Raw genomic sequence first — 23493 nt, 5'->3', positions numbered from 1 at the left:
TTCTAAAATGCATCTTGGGTGTGTTTGCTTGTTTGTATCGTGTGTGAGTACATGTATGCAAGCACCAGTGGTGTGTGGGTGTAGAGATTAGAAAACAACCCTGGGTGTCAGTCCTTGCTTTTCACATTGTTTGAGATGGGCTTTCTTGTTATTTACTAGTGTGAGCACTGCAATCCCATAGGTGTGCTCTGGTGCCTACCCTTATGTGGGTTCTCAGAATCTGAGATCAGGTCCTTAGGTTTTCACAGAAAGCTCTTCACACAACGAGCCATTCCTACAGCTTAGGATAAACATTCTTTAGTTTCTACAGTGTGACACTCCACTTGGCACACACTCTACATCTCCCCATCCTGAATGCAACCGTGAACTCTAGTGGACTTGCATGGGGTAGTGCTAGCACACCATTGTACATATGACATGTGATGGTAGATGAAAATAGAAGACAAGAAGAGGAGAAACCATTATCTCTTACTGGAGAAGGTTGAAATGTGCTTCATGGGGGTCAGCCAGCAACACTGAGAGGTGCAAAGCAATGCTGATGAACAGGTAGGAGAGTCATCAGTGGCCTGAGGCCTCAGGCTCCACACAGGATCTGCCAAAGTTTCTTATAGTTATAACTAGTTGTAGTCTGCAGAGTCCAGACTGAGAATAAACAGGGTAAAGTTAACTCGGTTACTCATTTTATTTGAATCAACAGTCTTTCAAGAGTGAAAGAGGCTTGAGAAATAACTTAGTGAGTGAAGTACTTACTCCATAACATGAAGCCCTGAGCTTAACTCCAAGGATGCATGTAAATACTGAGTTTATGGTGGATGACTTAAATTCCAGGGTTCAGTAGGTGGAAATAGGAGATTGCTTCAAGCTGGCTAGATTGGCAGTATCAGAGAGCTCCAGGTGCAACTGAGAGACCCCACCTCAGTAAGCAAGGGAGACAATCTAGGAAAGCACCTAGAATCAATGTGAGGCTTTGCCAGGTAAGAGCACACATGTGTACATCCCCACATGGGCGTGCATACATGCACACCATCCAGGTTCACAACACAGACATACATATGCAAAAATATATGTGAATGACAAGGTGTTTAGTGTCTGCATTTTGGAACAATGATTCTGATAACAATGTTAGACAGGCAGAGGATGATGTGGCAGGTGGTAAGTTGCCCTGTTGGTATAGTCCCAACTGAACTCCTAGTATTGACATTGTTTCTTGTACAACTTTGCCCAGCTCTCTTCTCTTTGTCCTTGACTATTACTTTCAAACTTGATGCTCCAGGTCCAATCCCAAGTAAACACAGCTTTGTTGGTCTAATTGCACAGACTGAGAGAGGCTCATGATGTTTCATCTAGGACCAGGAAGATGACTCACTTGGTAATCTTTTGTGAAGGCATAAGGTTTGATTTCCAAAACCCATGCAACAGAGCCAGGCATGGTGACAAGCTTGCAATATAAGTGCTTGGGAAGGAGTGACAGACAGACCCCTGAGACTCACAGGCTAACCAGTCTAGTCTACTGATCAGTGAGGGACTCCATTTCAAAACAAGGTGGCTGATGTCCTGAGAAATATACTAGAGGTAGACCTCTTGCCTCTACATGTGTACACAAGTTATTGTGCATACACACACACACACACACACACACACACACACACACACACACACACCTTCATACACACCTATTTGTACACCCAGAAGAGTCCATACCTAACACACAAAGACACACACATACAGACATACATATACACACATAAATATTCCATCTAGTCTATTACTAACAAATACTGACTTTATGAAGCTGTGACCATAAGTATACCAAAACTATCATTCTACCTATAAATTTAAGACTTATAGTTAGATTCAGTAATTTTGGAAATTAATAACTTCAGGACTCTTTGTCTGCTTATTAAGTATGTATATATGCATCTATCTGCCTGTCTGTCTATCTTCCATCTTCTCCCCTGTGTGTGCCATATGTGATTGTGAGAGTCCAATGACACTCCATAGGAGTTGGTTCATTCCTTCTATAAGGTGAGTCCTAGGTATTGAACTCAGGTCCTCAGACTTCAGGGTTTAAAGTTATCACATTTATAGTGAGGGTAGTGATGCAAAACAGTGAATTGTGTTGATTGGCAGAGAGTAGGTAGTAAGCAGAGCTTGCTTAGTTCCTGGGGGTGTGGGCAGCTCATCCACACCCTGGTCTTTACATCTAAATGGGTTTTCTTTTCTGAGTACCAGCCCTTGTGCTCTTTCTCTGACATAGATATCACTGATGAAAGTCTTGAGACCTCTTGTGACAATGAATAATGTGAGGAACTCTGCTTTGAGTGAACTTTCTAGATTATAGCTCAAGGAGGATGTTTCTCTGTCTGTAGTCCAGATACCTGTTACTTACTTATTTTATTGCCATTGTTTATAGAGCTATGTAATATTCGACAAAGTTGCTTTCACCCCCTGAATTCATTTAGAAATGACACTAAGAAAATCAGGACTCAGATTTCTTTAAAAAGACTAATTTATTTACTGATTTAATAATTTATTCACTATATTATTGACTGTGCACACTGGAATTTTTGCACACCTATGCACTCAGACAATAGGGGAGGGTGTTGATGACGTCCCCTATTACTCTCCACCTATTCCTTTGAGGCGATGTCTCTTCCTTCACCTGGAGTGAAGGAAGACACACATTTGCCTCTGCTAGGCTGGAAGCCAGGAAACTTTCAGGGATCCTCTTATATTTGCCTCCCTTGGAGCTGGTGTTACAGGCATGGGCAGTACACTTAGATTGTAACATGGGTACTGCAATCAGAACTCTAATCCTCATAATTGTATAGCAAGGAATCTTTACCTCTTATCTATGTCTCCAGCCGAGCACTGAGCTACTCACTTTAAAGTAACAGAATTCGGGTGTTCGCTCACTCAGCATACATGAGAAATATGACTGCCACTATTATGGAAACAGCTGAGTACAAAACTGTTAATTAAAGAAAGGAAGTGAGAAAATATAGAATCAGATTAATCCCTCAAAGAATATCACATTAAATATTTGAATACTCATTCCTCCTGAAAAAATAAACTTAAGTTAAAACAATCGAGCAGTTTATTACATATGGTCCAATGAAAATTTTGGTTATGAAGTACCCCAGTGCAGATCTTAGCACCCATATCAGGGAACTCACAACTACTTACAATTCCAGCTCTGGGGGGTGTCTTCTGGCTCCTACAGTAATCTATACACACACACACACACACACACATACACACACACACACACCCCACACTTACACACACACACCATTAAAATGAACAAAATCTAAAGGTAAGGGGTTAACTGGATACATCTAAACACACCCACTGCTACACTACTTTTATATTGATTTTATATTAATCACCTTCATGTGTGCAAATGCTCACACTATGGTACATCAGTCTCTGGGATCTATATTCAGAATACTATAGATTCTATGGCATTGGTCTTTTATGACTGGTTTATTTAAAATTTTATTTTTGTTTTATATAATATATTGGATCTAGATTCTTTCAGATAATAAAAAAGAAAAGAAAATCTTTCTAGCTTGCATGTTGCTTTCAGTAATAAAAATTTTATCAGCCGTTAAACATTTATTCATCTACTCCTTTCTCTCAGCCATTCAAGGTGCCTCAATACAAAATCAAGTACATTTAGAGGGACCATAAAAGGATAAAATATCAAGAATAGAAAAAATTTTAAAAAGTTGTAATAAGAAGCCTACACTTTGAGGATAGTAGGAGGCTAGCGCAGACAGTAACTAATTCTAACACAGGGAAGAGGGGCTGCAACACTATTTTCTGGACTTCAAATTCACCAGGAAACAACTGCTGACTGTCCATGGGTTCCTCTGTCCTGGTGCTGAGTGCTGCTCTGCATGTGGAGTTCTTTGTGGATCTGTGATGGTGGAGCTGTGATGGTGGATCTGTGATGACGGAGCTGTGATGGTGGATCTGTGATAGTACAGCTGTGATGGTGGAGCTGTGATGACGGAGCTGTGATAGTACAGCTGTGATAGTGGAGATGTGATGGTTGAGTTATGGTGGTGGAGCTGTGATGGTGGAGCTGTGATGGTGGATCTGTGATGGTGGATCTGTGATGGTGGATCTGTGATAGTACAGCTGTGATAGTGGAGCTGTGATGACGGAGCTGTGATGACGGAGCTGTGATGACGGAGCTGTGATGGTGGATCTGTGATGGTGGAACTTCGATGGTGGAGCTGTGATAGTGGAGCTGTGATGGTCGATCTGTAATAGTGGAGCTGTGATGGTGGAGCTGTGATGGTAGGGGTATGGTAGTGGAGCTGTGATGGTGGATCTCTAATAGTGGAGCTGTGATGGTGGATCTGTGATGGTCGATCTGTAATAGTCGATCTGTAATAGTGGAGCTGTGATGGTAGGGGTATGGTAGTGGAGATGTGATGGTGGAGCTGTTGCTGTAGAGCTGTGGTAGTGGAGCTGAGATAGTGGAGCTGTGATGGTGGAGCTGTGATGGTAGGGGTATGGTAGTGGAGATGTGATGGTGGAGCTGTTGCTGTAGAGCTGTGGTAGTGGAGCTGAGATAGTGGAGCTGAGATAGTGGAGCTGTGATGACGGAGCTGTGATGGTGGATCTGTGATAGTGGAGATGTGATGGTGGAGCTGTGATGGTGGATCTGTGATGGTCGATCTGTAATAGTGGAGCTGTGATGGTGGATCTGTGATGGTAGGGGTATGGTAGTGGAGCTGTGATGGTGGAGCTGTGATCCTCGAGCAGGGGGCTGGGGTGGTGGCTCAGCAGTTAGGAGTACCTGCTATTCTTACAGAGGACTAAGTTTCGTTTCCCAACATTTTTGTTAAATATCTCCTGACCTTCTTGTTACTTCAGCTCTAGGGGATTGACACCCTCTTCTGATGTCCATGAGCATCTACACTTACCTAAAACACATTCCTGTAAATAAAAGCATGTAGAAAATGTAAAAAAAAAAAAAAAGCAATATAGATTGTAAAATGTCCAAGTTGTCGAGAATCCCTGGAGATGAGTGAATGCTGTAAATGGTGCCCAAGGCTGCTAGCCTTGCTCCATCCCCCTCAGTGGCCAATGGGAATTGCTCTAGCCCTCCCAGCCTAGCTCAGGTCTCCTCCTCTCACCCTATTCTGCCTCTGACTCCCAGTGCTCATCACACCCACTGCCATTAGAAATTGTTCTTAAAATGCTGCCTTTCCTAAAATAAAAATTATATTTATTGATTGATGTTGAAGGGAGTGGTGCATATATGCCAATGTGCATGTGAAGAGGTCACAAGAAATGTTGTGGGACCTGGTGCTCTCTTGCCACTAGCAGGGTTCCAGACATTATTCATTCATAATGAACAAAATGTGTGCATGTATGCCAATGTGCTGGTATGTATGTATGTATGTATGTATGTATGTATGTATGTATATATAATATATGTATATATATCATGTGTATGTGTATGTATATTATATAGTGTTGTTTCTACAAATACACAGTTCTCACTCATTGTCATGAAGGATGTGTGCTGCATTTCACATTGAATGCCAGAGACTGACAGCTTTGTCTTCTTCAATTTTCCCATCTTGTTGGGGTGGCAGGGTCATTACTCAACTTGAATTTTCCAATTTGAGTAGATATCTGGGCAGCGGGCCCCCAGTACACTCCTATCTCCACTTCTCCCACACTGGGGATTGCAAGTGCACACCGCCATGTGAAGACTTTTGCATGGGTCCTAGAGATCTGTCTCAGGTCCATATGCTGAGGAGCAAGCACTTCACTAATTGGGCTCCCTCCCCATCCTCTGTCCACGGTTTTCTGTGGTAGCCTAGGAAACAAAGTGATTTTCTTTAGGTGCTGGATAAAGGTTCCCAGCAGAAGAGATGGCAAGGAGGCTTGCCATCATGAGCAGGAAGCCCAAAGAGAGCATTGTGATACTTTCTTTCTTCCTATATTAACTATCTATTTGCCTACATGTGACAGGATGGACTCAGAGCATCTGGAAATTTTGCTTCAATATCATTTGTTTGTCTTTTTTTTTTTTTTTTTTTTTTGGTGCAGGTGTAGACAATACAGAAAGGAGGCCAAGATGTTCCTGCAATAGCTGAGCCACCTGTAGGGGCACCTTAGCACAGGCATAGGGAAAGAGGAGATAGAGGCAGGAGTTGTGAACCACAGAAGCCTGACAAAGAATCTTTTGTGAAGTTTAGGGGAAAGTTTCAGGGTCTTACAAAGATGTGGATTTTTTTCAAGATTTATTTTTAATTATGTGTATGTGTGTGGGTGTGGGGGATGTGCACAAGTACAAGTGCCTTCAGAAGGCCAGAGAGGGCTCTGGTTCCCCTTAAGCTGGGGTTACAGACAAGTGTAAACTACATCATGTGGGTGCTGGGCACCAAACTTAAATCCTCTACAAGAACAGTCTTTGCTCTTACCAACCAAAACATAGCCTCAGCCCCAAGAAGCAGGTCATATTGGGCATCATTCATTTACATTTCCTATAGAATGTGTAGATGTAACTGTCTTGTTAAATAAGAAACACAGGACCAATTGCAGAGTTAAAAGCCAGGAGGTCAGAGCAATAGCTGAGAGCTGAAAACCTTACCCTTCACTGCTGCTCTGTCTTTCCTCTCTGCCAGAAATCGACTTCCTGTGTCCTGTCTTTTATATAGACTTTCTGTTCTGCCTTCTCATTGGTTGTAAACCCAACCACATGACCTCCTCATCACTGCCTGTCTGTACAGACCTCCAGGTCTTCTATGGTTGGTATTGAGATTAAAGGCGTGTGTCCATGCTGGCTGTGTCCTTGAACACACAGAGATCCACCTAGCTCTGCCTCCCAAGTGCTGGGATTAAAAGTGTGCAACCATCACAGCCTAGCTTCTGCTATAGCTTGCTCTGACCCCAAGGCAACTTTATTAATATACAAATAAAATCACATTTCACTACAAATAAAATATCACCATAAGAATGCTTGGTAGCTTTCTCCCATTTCTCCAGCCATTCTTGGGAGCTATCTGGAGATGTTCTCCACTTGCTCTCTCTGTGTTCTGCTTTAGTTTATCTGAAGGCAGATAGGCAGGGATGGCACTGAGGAGGTATCTGAGAGCTCACCTCTGGATCCACAAGCAAGAGGCAAAGAGAGCTAATTGGGAATGCTATGCTCTTACAAAACATCATATACCACCCCTCATAGTGACATACTTTCTCCAACAAGGCTATACCTTCTTATCCTTCCCAAAGAGTTCCACCAACTGGGGACCAAGTGTACAAACATATGGGATCATTCTCATTCAAATCACCACATTTGTATTTTCATTAACATAAAGGTGGTCCACCAACTCAAAAGACTCAAAGTGAAAGAAAACAAATATAACTTACCTATTTTGTGGCCTTTCATCTAGTCACAGAGCAGAAAACTTCCTGGACATTAAAGATGTGTTTCAAATGAATCATGGCAAAATCAATTGTGTATAGAGGAGAGACTGGGGCCTAAATAATAGTTTTTAATGACCCAGATGTGACATGTTACCACAGACACCTACAGTTATGGATGACCTGTATGATCTTAACACAAACCTGGGCCATTATCCTAAATTCCATCTATATGTTGATAAAAACAGCAGATTGAGCTAGTGATTCATAGGTCCAGAAGAGTTTGCCAAGAGTTGTTATCAGTAGAAAAATCAATTCAGAACTGTTCATTGTGGAAGAAGTTACTCTACTTTCTTACGTCTAGAGAGAGTCTACTACCAGCCCCTCAAGGAAAATCATTTAAGGAACTTGATTTAGCCAAAACTTTTAGAATGAAAAAAAAAATCCCCTTGAAATGAAAACTGTGCAATCCATTTCTACCTCCCTTCCTCCCTTCTTCTCTCTCTTCCTTCATGGTTTCTTTTATTTTAACTTCTCACTTGTCCATGAGCCATTTCATAAAGTTTATGTAGTGATTATTGCTGCTTATTGAGGTGGTTTGCAAGAGTTATAGATGTTTTCATATACTACTTCATATTCAATTACCCTCCCTCCAACAATAAACTGTTTGGTAGCTAGAACTCTTAGCCCTAAGTAAATTTATGGTGACATTACAGCAATCCTTTTCTTTTGGAAGTAGAAGTTTCTAGGCTCTTTGAAAGTGAAAATTTAGGTTTCCTTTAGTCTCAATTTCCACAAGATTGGAGAACCAATCCTTGTACTGAAGCAACCAGAAACAATAATGGTTGTGTGTGAACAGACTGAGAAATTAGTAGAAAGAAAAACACACAGATTTCCTTGGGAATATAGCTGAAAATAGCAATATACTATGCATTCACTGTATTTTACACTGAACTGATGGTGGGTTGAGTTAAAGATTTATGAGAGAAAAATGATCAGATTACACTTTCAGGAGAATCTAAACCATGTTTTTCTTGGCTGGGAGGGAAGATAGAGATGGGAGGATGAAGGTAGAAACTGATTCTAAGACTTGTGCTTACAGAACAAAAATAAGAATAAAACAGGATATGGGATCTAGAAATAAGGACTGGGAAGTAGGTGGAGCATACCATCTAGAACCACATTTTGAGGAATATTGACCATTCTACCTTATATAGGATAAAAATGGAATAAATCCAGAAGGAATGGAGAAATGGGGAGGGAGGATGGAGGGCTCTCCTGTAGACATTTTGTAACAGCAAGAAAAATTAAGGTTCTCTAGACAGAAAAAGTCAACAGAGTTAAATGCAGAGGAGACATCAGATAGGAGGTGGGCTTCACTATAAGTTTTCAGGATGTTTTTCAGTGTGTGTGTGTGTGTGTGTGTGTGTGTGTGTGTGTGTGTGTGTGTGTGTGTGTTGCTATGTATGAGAATGTGGGTCCCAGAGTGCCATGGTATGTTATCCCCTCTGAGCCTTGTCTTCCAGCTTCATTAAGACAGGATCTCTTTATAAACTAGACCCATTTGGTCACAAGATTCTGGGGAATTGTGTCTCCACCTATCTCCCCTTAATAGGAATGCTGAAACTGAAATGAGGCTGCCTGTCAGCAAACCCCAGTGATCCTTTTGTCTTTGCTTATCCTAGTCCCCAAGAGCATTGGGGTTACAGGCATATATGCAGTTGTACCCAGATCTGTATATGGGTTCTAGGAATTTGAACTCAATTCCTTGTGCTTACATAACAATCACCCTTGCCTGTCCACTGGGTCATGTCTCCATATACATATAATATGCTGTCATATGATATGTATAGTCTTTGATGGATTTATATTACTCTAGAATTTTTGGAGTCATTGAACATATTCTCTTTTGTTTATAGCTTTTATCAAAGTAATTTTATTAGTTGTCTACATGTTTTTTTTTCCACTGATAATTTGTTCCAGCCATGGAGAAGTGTTCCCCTTACTCTACATCCTCTCCAACATAGGCCGTCATTACTATTTTTTTATCTTAGCCATTCTGACAGGTGTAAGATGGTATCTCAGAGTCATTTTGATCTGCATTTCCCCAACAGCTAAGGATGCTGAACAGTTCTTTAAGTGTATCTCAGCCATTTGAGATTCTTCTGTGGAGAATTCTGTTTAAATCTATACTCAATTTATAATTGGGTTATTTGATATTTTGATTCTACTTTCTTGAGTTCCTTATATATTTTAAAGATTATCCCTTTGTCAGATGTGGGGTTGGTGAGGATCTTTTCCCATTCTGTAGGCTACCATTTTGTCTTATTGACAGTGTCCTTTGTTTTACAGAAGCTTTTCAGTTTCAGGAGGTCCCATTTATTAATCGTTGATCTCAATGCCTGTGCTACTGATATTATATTCAGGAAGTGTCTCCTGTGCCAATGAATTCAAGGCTACTCTCACTTTCTCTTCTGTCAGGTTCAGTGTAACTGGATTTACATTGATGTCTTTGACCCACATGGACTTGAGTCTCATGTAGGGTGATAGATATGATTCTATTTGCATTTACCTACACGTGAACATTCAGTTATGCCAGCATAATTTTTGAAGATGCCTTCTTTTTTCCATTGTATAATTTTGGCTTCTTCATAAAAAATCAGGTGTTCATAGGTGTGTGGATTTATGTCAGGGTCTTCAATTCAAGTCCATTGATCTGTCCGTTTTTATGCCAGTACCATGTTGTTTTTATTACTATAGCTCTATGGTAGAGCTTGAAGTCAAGGATGATGATACTTCTGGATATTCCTTTATTATACAGGATTGTTTTGGTATCCTGGTTTTTTTGTTTTTCCATATGAAGTTGAATATTGTTCTTTTGAGCTCTGTGAGGAATTGTGTTGGAATTTTGATGGTTGTTGCTTTTATAGGATTGCCATTTTTACTATGTTTATCCTACTAATCCATGAGACAGAGTTCATGCATCCCAAGTGGGTCTGGCACTTTTTATTCATTTAGTGTATCATACATGTCCAAGGTATACAGGGCATGGTATGCATATGGAGGTCAGAGAACAACTTATGGGAGTTGATACTCTCCTTCCACTCATCCCCAAGATGAAACTTGGTGATCAGGTTTGGCGGCAATCACCCTTATCCACTGAACCATTTCATTGGCCCTGTCCTAGAACTCTCTATTAGCTGAGAATGATCCTAAACTGCCAGTCCTTCTGTCTCCACATGTGCACATCATCATGCTCAGTTTATTTGCTTTCATGGATGGAACCCAGTGCTGTCTCCTGGCATTCACTCAACCAAATGAGTACATTACCAGCCCCCTTTGCTATTTTCAGTTTTACGTATTATTTTCTTTGGGACTTGTAGGGTTCCTCTAGGGCTTAATTTATTTTTTTCAGTCAAATTGGGAAATTTTGAAGTCACTACATATTCACATACCCATCTCTTTGCTAGTCTTCTTCCCTCTAAGACTCTAACTATCCATCAGTGAGACTGCAAGTGCCCTATATGCCACCTGGGGGACTATCGCATTTTTAATCTTTTACATTTATGTACAAATTCTATAATTTCTATCACTCCATTTTGAAGTCATCCAATGACCATTTTTCTGCAATATTTTCTCTTCTGTTAATCCTATATGATGACTTTATAGTATAAATACTGTATTTTTCAGTTCTGTAATTTGCTTTTAGTTCTTTTAGGCATATCCATTCATAATTTAAGAGTCCAGTTGTTCATTCACATATGTCATTATTGAACACATTCAACCAGCTGTTTGAAAGTCCTTTACTCTGACTTAAACTCTCTGTCTCTTCACTGGGCCATTTTCCATCAACTATTTTTTTTCTGATTATGAAAGAAAGCTCAAAATTTCTCAGTGATGAGAATCATAATATAAACATTACCTTTATTTGTCTTTTCGTATCCACAAGCAATTTGGATGTGCCTGGCATCATTATTTATTCCAAGCCAGTTCTTAATGTCTCAATAATAACCATTCCATGCATGGCTGGTACAGGATGGAAGCATCAGCTACTACACAGGGCAACACAACATTTTGATTGCCAATAAACATGAAAAGAAATGATGTCCAAATATTTGGAATTGAATTCTGCCTTGCTTGTTAAGCAAGAATGCCAAGGACAGAAGAAACAATGCAGTAAGGAAATATTACTTTAGTATAATCTCTTGGACCTGTGTGGTCAGGAACAAAAGGTTGGAAGCAGCAGGAAGCCTTGACAGAGTGGCTTCTTAAACTGGATGTGTGATTCTTTTACTTGTGAATTGGCCAGAATAAAAGGATTTAATTTAAGTACAAAAAAAGAGAGATAAGTATCAGTATCAGAATCAGGTATCCAAGGGGCCAGTGAGATCGCTCACCAGGTAATCATGCTTGCTACCACACCTGATAGTCTGAGTTCTATCACTGCAACCAACAGGAAAAGGGAGAAGAAACCCACAAATGATCTCCAAATATCCACCATAACTAAGCAGATATAATAATAGTAGTTATAGTAATCAAGGCACCCCCACAAGAACGGGTAACCACCTGTGTTGAGTTTCTTCTTGCTTGTTCTTGTCTGGCAGATTTGGGTTGTAAAGCTAGTCACTCAGACTTCCTTCATAGAACCTGCTAGGAGACTTTCTGGGGGTGTTTAATCAAGTCTATTTATATTTCATGATCCTATTTTAATTATTCAGTGTTTACTAAAGCTAGCATATTCTTGGCACTCTGAGACAATGTGATAGGTGGGCAAAGACATGGCTTTTGCTTAGGAACTCGGGAGACCAATCAGGAAATTGTTTCTTGCTGTTAACTCTATATTCGCACAGGCACTACTAGCCCTTCTGAAATCTGTCCTTGCCTTCCGAGTCCCCAAATGAGCTCCTTTCAGATACTGTATTTCTCACACTTGATGTTCCTTAATCTCTCAGTCTCACTGTGGAGGTTCATATTGATCGACAACTTGGTGGGATCTAGCATCACTAGGACTGCCTGGGAGTGAGTTTCTAGATTGGATTACTTGAAGTTGGAAGATCCACCATCAATGTGGATGGCTTTATCCCATGAGGTGGCCTCCCTCCCAGACTGAACATAAAGGGGAAAGAGAGATGAGCAGGGGCATTATTCTCTCTCTACCTCCTGATTGTGAATGCCCTGTGGCCAGCTGCCTCATACTCCATGCCTTCCCTTATGCAATGCAATGGGCTGTACTCTAAAACTGGACAAAAACAAACCCATTATTCCTCAACTTGCTTTTTTAGGTATTTGTGTGTGTGTGTGTGTGTGTGTGTGTGTGTGTGTGTGTGTGGTGATGGTTTGGTTTTTTGTTTGCTTTTGTTTTTGTTTTTGCTTTTTTTTGTCTGTCATAGTAATGAGAAAACTTAATGAGTACATTGACTTTTTAGTAAATCTGAGAATGGTGATGGGTTTCTCTAGATTCTACCATTTACTTACAGCATGACATTTGTTTTATTCTTTTAAAAGGGGATGGGGAAGAGTCTGGGTCTTATATGTTCATGGTTCCCACACGTACCTCTGAGAGATTCCATTTGGAATTTTAATGATAGTCTAAGCAGCACGTTGAAAGGCAGCCAATAACATCCATCTCTTTAAATAAGTAAGCTGCAGGGCTGAAATAACTTTGGCTTTATTGCTTTTAAACTTCATGAAGCCCGGGTTAAGCTCTTGGCTATGTTACATCTGAGAAATACAGACCTCATTTCACCTGTTCTGCACAGCAGCTGCGGTTTGATTTGGAAAATTGATGAGGGCATTAAGTTTTGAACTCGTGTTGATTCTAATGTAAATAAATGCCTCCATGACTTCATAGTTGGGAGTGCCACTAATCCAGGCCTTAAGATTAAGGGTTATCTTGTTGATTGGGAGAAAATTAAGGCAATCAACTTTCAAGGCTTTAATAAATGAGATTGAACACTGAAAAGTCATTTTGAAGCTGGCTTTAAAAGGAGATGACTAGAAAATCAATAGTATCATAACCCACCCATGGAAGCAGAAGCATCTATATTCATTTTAAAGTTGTTTTCTTCTGCTGTTTGCATTGAATTTATTAATAAGGGGCTTAAAATAACCATATAAATAATTGAGTATGTTTTAGTAAGAGAATATACACTGTAACTTTTGGTGGCATTTCATGTAGAGAGGCCCAAGAAGCTGAATTTTCAAAAGAAACTATAATTTAGGCTTAACAGACTTCATGTATATTCATGAAATCAAACATTTTTCCAGGAAGTCAGAAGTACAAAAGGCTCAGTCACCTTCCTGGTTGCAATGCCTATTGGCATATATGTATTGGTATAAGCTTTATTAAATTATGGAACTTGATGCATTGACTGCAAAACTAGCTATGATGAATACATCGTGGGATGCAAAGTATTTACTCTTTACACTCCTTTGTGAAGACCATCCCGGCTCACATTTATTAGCCTGAGTATATAACAGAGAGATTCTGAGATAAATTCTACTTAGCATATTATGAATCCTTGTGTGTGAGTTTAAAGGAAAGTTATGGTCATTTCATAGTGTACAGGTGGGTGATCCTAACTCAGTCGGTGCTTGGAATGCATTTTGAACTGTTAGCACGAAAAAACAAATGGGCTTTGTATTTTGTTATGATTGCTTGCTTTATGTTCAAAGCAGACTCTGGGGGTATTGCAGAATTGTTATTAGAAATGGAGTATTGGGGCTTGAAGTTGATACAATTCAAGCTATTGGCTTCAATCTCATGAATATTTAAGTATATGCCTAATTATTAGTGTGTTGAATTATTAAAAATAAAAGCAACAGAATCTCATGCACTGGCTTGTCATTGTCAATTTCTGTCTCTGTTTTATGGTGCCCTGGGCTGAGCAAGCACAGGATACTAGGCTGGATGAATCTCTGCCTGAATTTAGTTAGAGAATTATAATCGTAAAAATGGTTTCCATTTGTTCTGAGTTTACTACATGCTGAACTCCACATTACATTGTTAATATGAATATCTTGTTTAATTTTAATAACAGTGGCAAAAGAAATACCTCCAGTGTGTGGGTGAAACCATTAAGGCTGAAGGTTTGTATGTGAGGGTAAAATATAGCATGGAATAAATAAGAGACTGGTGATGCCAGAGAGCCTCCTTATGTTCCAGGTCCTATTAGGTCTCCTAGGCTCCTAAGTCTCCTATTCCTTCTGTCTTGTGATGAGTCACCCAGGTATGCACACTAACCACAGAACCAGTACCCAGGACACTAATAAGCTGTCACAGTACTGGTCCTGTCTTCCACTGCTGGGTTCTACTTTCAACACTATGGATCATACTGACCCAGGCAGTGTTCTATCTAGTGAGGCACAGGGAAAGTGAGTAACCATTCTGTGAAGGAAAAGTCACAAGCAGGGCAGAAAGCTAATGCATTTTTCTTGACCCTCATCTCCTCCAATCTGAACTTTAGTTAGCCCTTAAAATGGCTTTTGGGAAAATCACCACCTCGAGGTACACAGAATATGTGGAAGACAGGATAATGAAAAAAAAATAACCTCAGCATGAGCTAGAGGGACAGAAGGGACTCCCTGAGACCCCTTTCAGGTTTGAAGATTCTCTAGAAAAACTCAATGGATGCAGCACGTAGGCATTTTTATAGCTTTAGCTTGTAACAAAAAGCATCCAAAGAAGAATTAGTAAGGGATAAGTCTCATAGGAGACCAAACTTCTGGGAGACACTGAGCCATACCTAATTATCTTCCAGGATAGTAGGCAGTGACCTCAATCCCCTCCCATAAGACAACCCATGAGCAATGCTTCCTCCCTGGGATGGTCCTTAGCAAGGCACCTGGAGTATCTGTGAGAGGATATGGATACTTAGATGCCTAGCAAACACTCAGTCCAGCTACCACCAAAGGCAAGCATGTGCATAGCATGACCCACATGGTTTGTATGTCTAGCTTAGGTGTAGGCGCTGATCAAAGTTGTAACCAATGAGAAACTGTCCAAATATCACTCACTAAAAATTAGCTGTGAGCCAAATTTGCAAGTGGCTTATTCTAGCACCAACTTCTTCAGGCCTGATGTTTTCATTAGCATACGTTAACACATGCACAGCTATGTGAACTCTTACTTGTAGAGAAATATATAGCCATACATCAAGACAGAAGAATTACAGAGTAGGATGCAAATGAGGCTTTGTTTCTGTCTGTCTCCATGGTCAGCCATTTGTAGGCTATGGACCACCTGTCCAGCTTTTCACTATGTCCCTGCTTTCTCTAGAAGTATAACATGATAGATGATTTCATTTTTCTCTTCTCTCTGTAGAGTTTTAAGTCCTTACTGACAACATTCTCTATTGGTGAAATTATTAAGGCCACTTCACATAGTTAAAAGGGAGGTTTATTTAGTGGCGTAACTTACAAATGAAGGGATAGGTAGATTGCAGGGTCTGGGAAAGGTATGTCGCAATCCGTTGGTGCTCTCTGGAGAAATCTACTCAGTCTACCTCCAGTGTCCAAGGTCCTGGAACCAAGCGAGCCCCAGCATCCAGAACTTGGGTCTTCAACGACCTCTCTCAGCCCTGCCTTGTGGGCATGACCATTACCAAAGCCTCAATGGGGGTTGGAACTTCCAGATCAAAGCTAGAATGGCTACCCACTACACTTCTCTCACGAATCTAGCTTGCTTTCTCTGGAGCAGTTCACAGTACTAAAGAATATCTTTGGTGACATCTAAACTGGTTTTGCCCATTGGGTACTAACTGGAAACCTGAAGACATCAAATTCATTCTTTAATCCCATGACTGCTCCTATTGATGTCTTTGTATTTCATTAATTTTTGTTTTGTTTTTCTTCTAGAAGCATCTCTGTGAGACAGGAAAATTCTTAAGTAGTTAAGGCTCAGGAAAGTGAAGGAACCAGATCAGAACACAAATTGCATCCTGTTGAAAGAGAAGCATTTCCATTGAATAAAGTAAAGTTGTTACTTCATGGGAAGAATTAGCATGGATAGTTAATCTTATCCCACATTTAGATAACCCTTGCATTTGTGGTCTTCAGTGGGGGGTGGGGGGTGGGTCTAGCCAGAGCTCACGCCATGGTATGGTATCAGAATCCAGAGCCTGATGGTATAGAAAGGGCAAGAAGTTGAGAGTGACCAGGACTTGAAATTATTTGAGGGATAAGAGGAAATTATAAAAGTATGAAGAGCCCTACTTGGTTACCAAATCAAAAGCATATGATGAGGTGCTGGGAAGATGGCTCAGAGAGTAAGAGTGTTCGTTGTGCAAGTGTGAGGAGCTGAATTCGAATCCCTAGCTCCCGTGTAAGTAGCTGAGCATGATCGCTCATGTACCTGTAACCTTAGTACTACGTGTGTGGTGAGGAGAGCAGGAGGGTCACTACTTGCTGGCTACCAGTCTAGGTCCATGTTCAATAAGAGAGCCTGTTCCAAGGGAACAGGGTGGGGAATGATAGAGTAGGTCCTCTGGCATTTTGGGGCCTTCTCATGTGCATGCATCTGCACAACAGACACGCACGCACACACACACACACACACACACACACACACACACACAGAGAGAGAGAGAGAGAGAGAGAGAGAGAGAGAGAGAGAGAGAGAGAGAGAGAACATATCACCCAGGAGAAGAGAATAGATCTCAAGGTATGATGGGGTAGGCATACTCAAGAATGAAGCAGTGGGTCAGGTGTAGAGCTCAGTACAAGTCAGAGATGCAATTATTTAAGCAAGAACCAATTTGGGTATTCACATTTAAACTTGACTTATTATAATATATTTCCCCTTTGTTTGGAAAGAAATTGTCAAGTAACTGGGTGGGCTATCTGTTCCAAAGAAAGTTTGTATTAAAAAGAAGGCTTGTTGGGTGGTGGTGTCACACACCTTTAATCCCAGCACTCAGGAGGCAGAGCAAGGCAGATCACTGTGAGTTCCAGGCCAGCCTGGTCTATAGAGCGGGATCCAGGACAGGCACCAAAACTACACAGAGAAATCCTGTCTCAAAAAACCAAAAATAAAATAAAATAAAATAAAGAAGGTTTAACTTACACAGGTTTCATTTGCTACTTCACAGGTGTTGAGATACCCATTCAGGTAGGAGTGCTAGTCTTACAAAGACATACCACTGTGAAAGATATTTAATATTCAAGAAAGCCTTTTCCTCTACGTTGTGCTTTAATATATTGACTTGGTTCTCATTGAGAATCTGAGACTCAGGTTCTATGATCTATATACTCAATAAACCTTTAAATAATGGAACAGGGTAGACTTGAAGGGCCAGCTGTCTTTGTTTCTGTTTTATGTCTGCTTTCTTATGGGAGAGAAGATTAGGAAATAGAAAGGTCTTGGCAAAGTTTCAGAGTTAGCAAAGGTCTCTTGTGCTCTCCTATGGCTTCTTACCATTGTTGCCACATGGAAATGCTTCTTTCTTTTCGCTTAATCCCCTTATATTTCTCCAGGTTTTCCCCCCTCTGTTTCTTCAGTGAAGGATTTGCCTTCCCTGGGGTTCATTAATATTCGGTAGTTATTTGTTTAGCTTTCAGGCTTTGCCTTCACATAGAGAAGGACCTCATCTGTCATCTGTTGCATTCAAAGAGAGGGTGGAAGGGCATGGTGGCTTGAGTGTGAGATGTCCTCCATGGGCTCGTGTGTTTGAACACTTAGTCCACAGCTGGTGGTGCTGCATGTGTGTGAAAAGGTTGGAGAGTCCTAGGAGGTAGAGCCTTGCTGGAGGGAGGGGCTTACTTACGGGCCAATAGGGCGGTCAGCCTTGTTGGTAGCCTAGCTCCATTTCTTGTTCATTCTACTTCCTGACTGTCAGGGCAAAGGGGCCCGCTGCTTCCCTTGAATTCCTGCTGTCATGTCTTTTCAATGAGGGACGACCATATGTGCTCAAACTGGGAGCCTAAACAAACCCTTCCCCTCTTAAGTTGCTTTTCTCATGGTATTTTAGCACAACAATGAGAAAGGTAAAACCAGGTTGTACCCTGAATGGGGATAAAACAAGTGTGATGTGAGCTGGTGCTGAGGACAACTGTTTTATATGTCCTAGATCCCCAGTGTGAAGCCAGTTCACACAGTGACCAGGCAGTGTCTCAGATCTCTTCACTTGTTTCCAAGTCTGAAAGAGTTGTGGGCATCCAAATCCATATGCTCATACATGCACAGCAAGCAGTTAACTGATTGTGCCATCTCCCTGGCAATTGGTAGACAGTTTATAAACCCTGGTTGGACATCAGATGATTTAACACTTTGATTAAAATTATAGATCCCTGTGTCCCTGGATGAAGGGTGTTGCATTGAACTTTCTATAGTTAGGGGTAAAATATCTGTACTGTGACTGTATTTCAAGGTGATCACACTGGGAAGGCCCAGCTTGAATTCAAAAGGGTGGGGGAAAAAAGGCAGTGGATGTCTTTCTAAACTATATGTTTTCAGTGTGCACTATCCAGAATAAGGGTGGGCTCTTTGTGCCATCAGAAAAGGTACTTGGAATCTGCAGAAGTTTACTTTAAGTGCCAGTGCAGTAAGGAATGACTGTGCTTGGCATTAGGGCCACATCCAAAGGACCCAAGACAAAGCCAGACACAGCACAAGAGGCTGATGACTGGGGAGAGCAATTCTCTCATCCATACTTAACAAACAGTATTTTCTCTTGGCTCCACCTCTGCTTTTGGCAGCAAGGATTCTGCATGGTATCTAGAATGCACTTTTCTGTATGTCAACTCACTGGGAATCTCGATTTTTCCAGCCCCTCACTTACCTAATCCACAGCTCTAGGGATCCTCCCTCCAGGCCACCCCACCACTATACCACCCACAAGCAAGGGGTATTGTTTTTTAAAGTGGGACAACTATTTTCTGACATTTGACACTGAGCTATCGTACCCAGGTGCAATTTCCCAAGAACACAATTGCAGTTCCAGTACAGGCTAAGGCGTAATTACGAAGGCTGTCTTTGTAGTCGCTGCCTACCCTGTAGTTAACGGGGAGGGCATGGCCTCCTATTCTCTATTAAATGTTTGGAAAGAAAACCCACAGGCATGACGAGGTTCAGGCACCAAGCAGAAATGGGAATTGGAATGTCCCCACTTTGATAGGCAAGCATACGCTTTAATTATCTACTTAGTCAGTATTATTTTTTGTGTTTTCTATAAAAAACAGAGGATGATAGCTTGGTTTCACAAGCACACAGGGAATGAAATTGGCTTGAGAACATGGTCTGCTTAACTGGTTAGAAACACACCCTGCTTTCATTTCTCTTATAGTTTCCCATTTCAGCGATTATCATTCTCATTGTATGAATAATAAATACAGTAAATATGGACAGCCCACAAATGCAAAGAAGATGAACAACCCATGATCTCACAGTTCAGATAAAATTTTCACCCATCTTTTCATGTGGTTGTATTCAATCTCTTTAAGGATCTTATTGATTGATTGATTGATTGATTGGTTGATTGATTATTTATTTATTGTGTACGAATATATGTCTGCAATAGTTTATAAATATCACATGTGTGAAGGTACCTGTGGAGACCAGAAGAAGGCATGAGATTCCCCAGGAACTGGAGTTTCAAGCAGCTGTGAGTCACCCAGTGTGGTGGCTGACAAAGGAACTGAGATCCTCTGCAAGAGCAGGAAGGATTCTCAATGACTGAATGACCTTCCCAGCCCCATCCAGTCTCTTGTTTCATGCACACACACAGAAAGATTAGATTATAGAAATTTCACATTCTGATTTTTTTGTTTAATACTATATTATGAGAAACATCTATTACTGCTTTAAAATACTATACTTCAAATAATTTTAATTATTTGCTGATGGCTTCTTATAAGTCAGTGATTCACATAAGGTATTGATCATTCTTATCCAAAACTGTTAATAGTACTTAAGTCAGTACTTGAGAATGGGCTGCAGATAAAATCAAGGCCCCAAGTCTTGGCTATGAAATAGAGGTTAAGCGTGCAAGTAAATCACTTAAAAATTTTGAGGTGTATAAAATGCAGTTCATACTGCCTTACTTCTTTTCCAAATTATTCCCCCTCTCTTCCAAAGAACAAGCTGTGTCACATACAGGTGCTACACACCCTTCCTCATGCTTCTTTAAATTTGTAATTGTGTCCACTCAGACACTTGCTTTTTGAATTCAGCTTTGTTGTTCGGGGCAAACATCAAGCTGGTACCAAACTCTTCACTCTTTTGCTCCCTCTGGCCTTCTGTCTTATCCAGGATCCACACCATCTCCATGTGAAGACACATTCACACACTGACAGTCTTCAGACCATGCTGCTTCTGCACTTGCAGATCCCAGCAACTGCCTCACACCTTCTTGCACCAGCACCTCCTGTTTTGCACAGTTCTGCCTCTTCCTAAGAGGGCATCTGAAGACCTCTGCTCATACTGGAATATTTCTGAAGCCCAAACCTTATTCTGTGCATTGAAGCCAAGTTACTCTAAAGTGAGAAAAATGCTCATTTTTAAAAACTGTGCATTTAGATATTTTTATGACTTCTTATTTTCTGGCATATTTCTGGCAAAGGTGTCAGCATTTCAGATATTTATTTTCTTTTTATTGTGACTCTAAACATCTTTTCATCTCTCTCTGGTCAGGTGATTGATGTTCACTTAGACATGAGCCTGTTTTAAACCTAATTAGTCCATGATACCCTTTGAGAAAATATGAATGAGAAAATGAAAGGTGAATTCCCCCAAGCTAGAAAACTTACAAACTAAAAACTAACACACACACACACACACACACACACACACACACACACAGAGAGAGAGAGAGAGAGAGAGAGAGAGAGAGAGAGAGAGAGAGAGAGAGAACATGCCTACATAAACCAAAGTAGCTGACAAAAAAATCTGAGTTAGATTAAGAACCCTTTCCTTGTCAGCTATAAGACACCCATCAACCTTCGGAGCTAGAAATTGAAAATCACTAATTCCTAGATTTGTGCTAATTAAGTGATAACCTACGGGGTCACTTAATCAATGTTGACTTTACTTGAGATCATTCTAGGCTATCCATTGTTATAAAATATTGGACACATTTTTGCTACATGTCAGTATTGAAGAAGAGTCATACAAAATATGTATTGATGTGCTGAGAGACTATAGGAAATAGATGAGCCTGTTAACATTTGGCATTCATACCAAAATCACTAATCTGAAAACTCAGTATTGGTCTGTGGAGAGGATTCTGTCAGTAGAGTATTGCTGCACAAGCATGAGGTTCTGACACTGGAGATTGGGGATCTGCAAAAAAATCTGGTCACACTGGATCCTGCCTGTGACCCAAGGACTAGAGAAATAGAGACAAGATGATGCTGGAACTCTCTGGTCAGCTGGTCTAGCTGGATCAGTGAGCTTCTGGTTCATTGAGAAACACTCTCTTAACAATGAAGGTGGAGAATGTTTGAGAAAGAAACGCAAAGTCAACCTCTGCCCTCCATCCAGGCACCGTCCCATGTACGTGTAACCATATATCACACACATATACACACAAAAAGCCTTCAATATCCCTAAGCCACACCTGCCAGTTTCTGGTATATGTTTAACCCATGTGTAGGGAGAAATGGAGTTGAGATTGTGGTGGGATAAAATTTTATATGATTTGATGAAAGTCTACTTTTAAAGCATCCAAGGAGTGTATTAGCATATCTTTGTACAACAATGAAACTATTGAAGGAAGATAGCATGGCTAGGTAATGGGAATTACCTTATTAGAGCAGACACAGAATGTGAGACAATCTAGATTGGATTCCATCTTTTAGAAGGAGAGACTGAGGACCAAAGAGATCTTCATGAGCTTTCAGGGTATCAAGCTTGAAGGGACAGAATTAAGATGAAAATTCAGCTCCCAGCCTTCACCTCCACCCCATTAACTTTTTTTCATGCCTTGTCAGACAGCCTCACCTGTTGTTGCTGTCATCACTCTAGGTTTTTCAAAATACTATCTAGGAGGCTGGAAAAATGGCTAAGGGGTTAAGAAGTCTTGCTGTTCTTCCAGAGGATAGGAGTTCAATTCCCCACATTCCTGTTGGGCAGCTAAATGTCCTGTAACTCTAGCTCCAGAGTACCTGACACTCTCTTCTGGCCTCTCAGTGTGCCAACACATATGTAACATATATATTCATATACATGCCCATTAATGAAAATTAAAATAAAATAATAAATCCAATTTAGAGTAAAAAATAAATTTTTAAGTTTCAGTTCATGTTCTGCATTCACCAAATTCACAGAGTGCCTGCAAGTATTTTATAATTGTTCCCCACCCCCCATGCCAGTTTCTATGACTTAGTCTTTTCATTCAAATAACTCTTTTTAGTAGAAATAAATCTCCATGGATTTTTATGCTATATGTCAAGCTCCCTTATGAATCTGTCTAAAACATCTGACGATTACATAAATCCCAAGCGGCAGGGACTTGCCTTCCACAAATCTCATTAACCTTTAATTGTCTATTGTGACTGCTTTGCAGTTCAATAGTTGCTTGATTTTTATTATCCACCTAATTAGTGTGGTTTAAGTGGCTTTTTATGTCAGATTTTATTATATCAGCTTGCTTACACAATTTTAGGACACACCAGGGAGTTCTAATACTGTTAATGCTGAAGTGTTCTATGTATATGTGTTTGATTTCCCTATTAAGGTCGCAAGTGCTTTGACCAATTTCTCCCACTAGGGTGTATGAGTAGTCCATGAAATTCCTTACTGCTGGCAAAAGACTTTCCATTAATTGTGCATCAATTATGAACACAGCCAGTCAGTTTCAAGTGGTTTTTCTACCCAATAAACCATCTTGGATTTCCAAAATAAAGGGAACGAACTGAAGAAGAAACATCAAAATACAACAATCTGGGGAAAACTAGTCAATATGTCTGTTTGTGAAATAGTTAGAGCCACGCCTTTGTAGATCAGCAATGGTAGCTGTAGATTGCACCTGCAGGGTACCCATCTACAAAAGGATGGTGACACCCACATCAATGTCACATGTGCAAATCTGGGCTCTGCCTACCACCATTGGTTTCTTCTCATTTCTTATCTTTGCTTGTGGGAGTCTTTTTTAAAATCAAGTTTCA

The 23493-nt window shown here is 40.5% G+C and overlaps 1 protein-coding gene across 2 annotated transcripts in view; it reads left to right on the top strand.

The window, feature by feature from the left end:
- Positions 1–23493, top strand: part of Dpp10 (dipeptidyl peptidase like 10) — a 1497630-nt gene that overhangs the window by 173399 nt on the left and 1300738 nt on the right. The window lies entirely within an intron of this gene.

This window comes from Onychomys torridus, chromosome 11 (genome assembly GCF_903995425.1).
Source record: "Onychomys torridus chromosome 11, mOncTor1.1, whole genome shotgun sequence".
Lineage (NCBI taxonomy): Eukaryota > Metazoa > Chordata > Mammalia > Rodentia > Cricetidae > Onychomys > Onychomys torridus.
The sequence above is the reverse complement of the archived record's forward strand: the minus strand, read 5'-3'. Positions and strand labels throughout refer to the sequence as shown.